The sequence below is a fragment of the Nicotiana attenuata genome, chromosome 9 (assembly GCF_001879085.1).
Source record: "Nicotiana attenuata strain UT chromosome 9, NIATTr2, whole genome shotgun sequence".
NCBI lineage: Eukaryota > Viridiplantae > Streptophyta > Magnoliopsida > Solanales > Solanaceae > Nicotiana > Nicotiana attenuata.
Window position 1 is genome coordinate 47,835,347 of NC_031997.1, and position 6,138 is coordinate 47,841,484.

Here is a 6,138-nt window from a genome sequence, read left to right on the forward strand (position 1 = left end):
AAATAATAAAAGCGGTTTACTAATAAAAGCACATGAGTTTGGACATGTTTTGAAATCAGATAAAATCAAATACAACAGTTGAGCGACCGCGCTAGAACCACGAAACCCGGGAATGCCTAACACCTTCTGCCGGGTTAACAGAATTCCTTACTCGGATTTCTGGTTCGCGGACTGTTAACAGAGTCATAATTTTCTCGGATCGGGATTCAACCGGTGACTTGGGACACCATTAATCTCCCAAGTGGCGACTTTGAATATTAATAATAAATCCCGTTCCGATTGTCCTTTAATTGGAAAAACTCCTTTACACCCTCACAGGTGTAGGAAAAAGGAGGTGTGACAAGTACTACCCCCAAGTTGGCTGGCAGCCAGAATTCTCCTCGAGTCGAGGTGCTTTTGATAGGCAGTTCGGAAGGGCCCAACTCTGGGGCCCTGGGCGGTTAAGGGGTAGATCTTGCCAACTCCGCAATCGTGATTGATTCTCCTCAGGGAATGACCTTACAACCTTGGGGAGTGCAGGGTGGCCTCCATGAAGAGCCCCCCGATGCGGGGACACCAATCGAAAGCGGTGATGCGCCCAAGACACCGCCAATCGTTCTCGGGGGAATTCCTGAAGTTGATACTTCACTTGTTTTTGGCGAAATGGGCAGACTTTGCGAGGGGGTAATTTTTGCTAAATCTGTTTGCCTCTCTAGGCTGCTTCAGATTTTTGTTTTTCTTACTTATTTTTTTTGTGGCCTCAGGTCAGGATGCTTTATAGCTAGGTTTTCACCCGATACCAGGATGAGGTGACCCGTCGTGAGCGTGAGAAAGCCTATCGTAACGAGCAAGTTATTCATTCCTGTTTACTATTATATGATTTTTGTTAGATTCTAGTACTTTAACATCTTGGACCTGCTTCGTGCAGTTTGAGAAGGAAGGTGCCTTGCTGATGGAGGAGCTCCGGGCTAGAGATGCCGAGATTTCTGAGCTTAGATAGTACGTAGGGGAGATAACTTCCGAGAGGGACACCCTCCAGGGGAAGGTGACCTCAATTGGGTGTCAACTCCAGGATGCGAAGGAGGACAACGATAAGTACAGAGGTCTCCATTCCGAGATGGTAGCTGTACCATCTAGGATCAAAGCCGAAGCCGAGGTGCTTGTATCTTTGCATGGGGAGGAAGCTATTGCCGCAAGCGCTCGCGCTAAGAGGGCGTATATGGAGGCTAGTCCGAAATTAACTCGAGCTGTGGCTCGTGCTTGGTTGGAACCTCGAAATCAGACCTCTGGAGGTGTGCCGGGAGGCGGCTCAGGTGGTGCTAAAAATGAGGGTGGATCCTCAAAAAGGGAAGATGCCATTGAGAAAGGGCCACTGGACTCGAGTTATCGGGGTGCAACCCTTGGTGGAGCCAATGAGATTGTAGGCCCGATGATGGATTAGGATTTTGTCCATTTCCCTCTTTGTATATAGTATTTTCTTATTTACATATGTATGAAAGGAAACTTTGTGGCTTTGCTTCTTCTACTCCGTTTTCTGTCTTGAATTCGGCCGAGTGATCCGGTTTAAATGTTGGCAAGAGTCCTTAGATTCGTGATACGGCCCTGGGGCTCATTAGGCAAGCCCAGGGACTCTTATGCACTCGGTCGATGCGACCTTTCGTGCAAGCTGGTGTTAAAGCTCTTATGCATTTGCTCAACTGTTTTGGATTTGGTCTCCGAGTTGGGTTTTGACTCGAGCTTATATGACCCTCAAGCTTTTTATGTTTGCATGGGATGGCGACGGTGGCTCTTACGCCTTTGATCGAAGAGATCTTTTATGTGAATGGCCCCGGGGCTTATTGTGTTTGCATGTGCTGGCGACAATGGCTCTTACGCCTTAACTCTTTTGGGTTCAGTCTCTGAGTCGGGTTACGACTCGAGCTCATTTGACCCTCAAGTTTTACGTTTGCATGGGCAGGTGACAACGACTATAAAGCCTTGAGTCGAAGCGACCTTTTATGCAAGCTGGTGACAATGTCTCTTACGCTTTGCCCTTAGGCATGTGTGTGGACCTGAGGCTCGTTAGGCTGGCGAAAATGGCTCTTACGCTTTGCCCTTAGGCATGTGTGTGGCCCTGAGTCTCGTTAGGCTTTATTTTTCTCTCGTTAAGGACTTTTGTAATGATTTTTCCTAACCTGCCGTCGGTTCGGGAGAACCTCGATTTCAAGTCGTTTGCGGTGATGTTCGAGCACCTCGTAAGGTTTGGCTTGTAGGCTGAGTAGCTCGAAGCCTCGTGATTTGGAGCTGACATGGTCGAAGCTTTATTTCCTGTTGAGGGTAGCCTGTTTAACCGGTTCTTTTTCAAGTAGATTCGAAGTAATGGCCTATGATTTTGTAGCGACAATCGGGCGTCCCCGAGTCACGTTAGTTTGGCTGGTACATCCGTATGACCGTAGTCATTTGGGTCTGGCCAGAGCCATTTTTTGTCTTGAGTGTAGTAGTTTAGGTGTCTATATCGAGGGTATGCCTTTTTAGGAATCGTACAAATGCGACATATAGCCTAAACTTTGGGATTTTATGCCTGTAGTAAGGTCTTACAAAATTTTCATGCCTTTGAGGTCTTATAGTTTGTTGATACTTGGTATAAGTATGATTCTTTCCTTGCTTGAGGTTGTACAGTTTTTGTTGATACTTGGTACAAGTATGATTCATGCCTTACTTGAGGTCTTATAGTTTTTGTTGTTGCCTTATATAGGTCATACGAGACCGACTGCCCGCTCAGGGTCTTACGGCCTTGGGTTTTTTGCTGAATGGCGATTTGCGACAGTCTCCGAGTCATCGAGTTCGTTTTGTCTCGAGAGCGGTTACTCGTGAGCTCGGGATTGCCTCATTAACGGCTTACGACTTTAGAGATTCCGACCTTGAGGTTGTGCGTTTTCTGAGTTTTTTGGCGCCAGTCTCTGAGTATTCTGGACGCTTTTTTTTTGGAGATATTTTCATGATTTTCGTGCTACTTTGTTGAGGACTTACTAGTTTGGAGTTTCGACCCTGAGGTCATGCGGGTGCCGAATCATCGATGCTAGTCTCCAAGTATTCGGGATGTTTTTTGATGAAGGAATCGTTCTGGCGAAAATGCTGGGTTTTCTTTGGAGCATGAGTCATGTTGGCAAAAAGCATTCTTTGATTATTTGGAACTAGTACATGTGCCTCCACCATCGGGGGCTCGGCTGTGCGGACACGGTTCATTCGATCGTTTTGTCCGATAAATCATTTTCCCATTGGGACCTTATTTGGCATTTCTTGGCTCTTCTGAGCGGATGATCTTCCGAGAGGATGTCCTTCGACGCTCATGATTGATAGCAAAAGAAGACTTGAAGACTTGTTGGATTCCCCTTAGGTAGCATATAGGTGTTGCCTTGTTAAAAACCTTGCCAGCAAAACCCTTCCGGGGAAATAATCTGGTCGAAGGAAAAGAGTGCAGCACTTGCCCGGGGGTACTCGTGGAGTTTTCAATCAGATGTCCTAGAAATAATATCGTTTTAGCATCGATATGTTCCAGTTTCTCGAAAGCTGCTCGCCTTCCATGGTGCCGAGCTTATAAGATCCTTTGCCGACTATTCTGAGGACGCGATATGGTCCTTGCCAGTTCTTTCCTAGCTTTCCTTCTTTAAGATTTCATGTGTAGAGAGTGACTTTCCTTAGGACCAAGTCTCCGACCCCGAAATACCGGAGGTTCGTTCTTCTGTTATAATACTTTTCGATTCTCTATTTTTGGGCGGCCATTCAGATCAACGAAGCTTCTCATTTTTCTTCCAGTAGTTCAAGGGCCGTTGTCATGGCTTCGTTGTTCGAGCTCTCGGTAGCGTGTTGGAATCTGGCGCTCGGCTCCCGACCTCTACTGGTATCAAAGCTTCGGCACCGTACACTAATGAGAAAGGTGTTTCCCCTATGCTTGACTTTGAAGTCGTTCGGTAAGCCCACAGTACTTCGGGTAACGTTTCTCTCCACTTTCCCTTGGTGTTATCCAGCTTCTTTTTTAAGTTTTGAAAGATGGTTTTATTCGTGGATTCGGCCTGGCCGTTTGCATATGGGTGGTAAGGCGTTGACAGGATTTTCTTGGTTTTGTGGTCTTCAAGAAACTGTGTTACCTTGCTCCCAATAAACTGCCTCCCATTATCGCATGTTATTTTGGAGGGGATTCCGAATCGGCATATAATGTGATCCCATATGAAGTTGATGATTTCCTTCTCTCTTATTTTTTTGAAGGCCTGCGCTTCCACCCATTTTGAGAAATAGTCAGTCATAAATAAAATGAATTTAGCTTTACCTGGTGCTGTTGGCAGGGGGCCGACGATGTCCATTCTCCATTTCATGAATGGCCACAGTGATAAGACTGAATGTAGGTTCTCGCCGGGCTGGTGGATCATAGGAGCAAATTTCTGGCATTTGATGCATTTCGGACGAATTCTTTGGTGTCTTTTTCCAAGTTATCAAAATAGTAGCGTGCTCTTATCACCTTACGGACTAAGGAGTCGGCGCCGGAATGGTTTTCGTAAGTGCCCTCGTGAATATCTCGAAGTGCATAATCTGTGTCACCTGGCCCTAGACATATTGCTAGGGGGCCGTTGAAAGTTCTCCTATATAGAGTCTCGTTTTCGTCGAACGAGAACCTGGCTGCTTTGGTTCGCAGGGCCCTTGATTCTTTTGGGTCTGCGGGCAACTTCCCTTCCTTTAAATAATCAATATATTTATTCCTCCAATCCCATGTTAGGCTGGTGGAATTAATCTCAGCGTGACCCTTCTCAACCACCGATTTAGATAACTAAACAATAGCCCCGGGGAGTAGGTCCTCTTCTTCAACGGAAGATCCCAGATTTGCGAGGGCGTCGGCCACGCTGTTCTGCTCTCGAGGTACATGGACTAAGGTCCATTCTTTGAAATGACATAGTGCGATTTGGATTTTGTCCAGATATCTTTGCATTCTGTTTTCTAGAGCTTCGTAGCTCCCATTCACCTGGCTTACTACCAGGAGTGAATCGCATCTTGCCTCGACGGTCTCAGCTCCCAAGCTTTTAGCCAGTTCTAAACCTGCAATCATAGCCTCGTACTCGGCTTCATTGTTAGTCAATTTTGTAGTTTTTATAGATTGTCTGATTATGCTGCCAAACAGTGGCCTCGGGACTATACCGAGCCCGGATCCTCTTATGCTTGTGGCACCATCTCTGAACAGGGTCCATACCCCGGAAGACGTGCATGATTTTAATAAAAGTTTCTTCTCCACCTCGGGACGAGGGAGGGTGAGAAATCGTCCACAAAGTCCGCCAGGATTTGGGACTTGATGGCCGTTTGAGGTTGATACTCGATATCATACCCTCGAGTTCGATGGCCCATTTGGCCAATCGGCCCGATAACTTGGGTTTATGTGTCGCGCCCCCTTTTTCCTCGCGGAATCGGGTTTATGACATTTGGAAGGACAACTCGTTCCTTTTGGGAACTGGGTTTGAATTTGAAGAGTCTCCACCTAATGATTAGGGTGCATTAGGACACCAATAGAGATTCAACTCTAAGCTTGTTTGAATAACCAGAGATTGGGTAAGGGCTTGAAAGTATTCTAAGGGGAAGGTATTAGGCACCCCTCAGAATCCACTAGTGTGGTTCCCGGCCATACAATTATTGTGAATTTGGGTACAATCAACATATAAGCAAATAAGACTCAAATAAGAGGGGATTTCAACACATAAAGGTTTGAAAGTAGATAAGATTGAAAAGGGCAATTAGAAAAGCTGTTTTTTGAAATAAAGAGTTACAATACTAAAAGAGTAAAGAATAAAGGAAAGAGGAGTCCTAGGTTTATTAAAAAGATGGATCACTTCACACAATGTCCGGTAATCACTCCTCAATGAAGGGCTAAACGTGACATTATCGCGTGGTCATCATATCCATATCTGCCCATCCCACCCCGTTAAGGTATTTAAAGCGCGAATTGGTATCGATTACTTATTGCATGCTATTACCCGTCCCACTCCTATCAGTCCCGAGGAACTTAGGACTACTAATCCTAAAAGGGAGGGATCTTAGACTTATTTGGAGTTTCAAAGGTAAAAATTCTAAGGCGACATACAAAAACACATATTGCATATTTTGGGGAAAGCATATAACAAACGATGGCTCACATATACC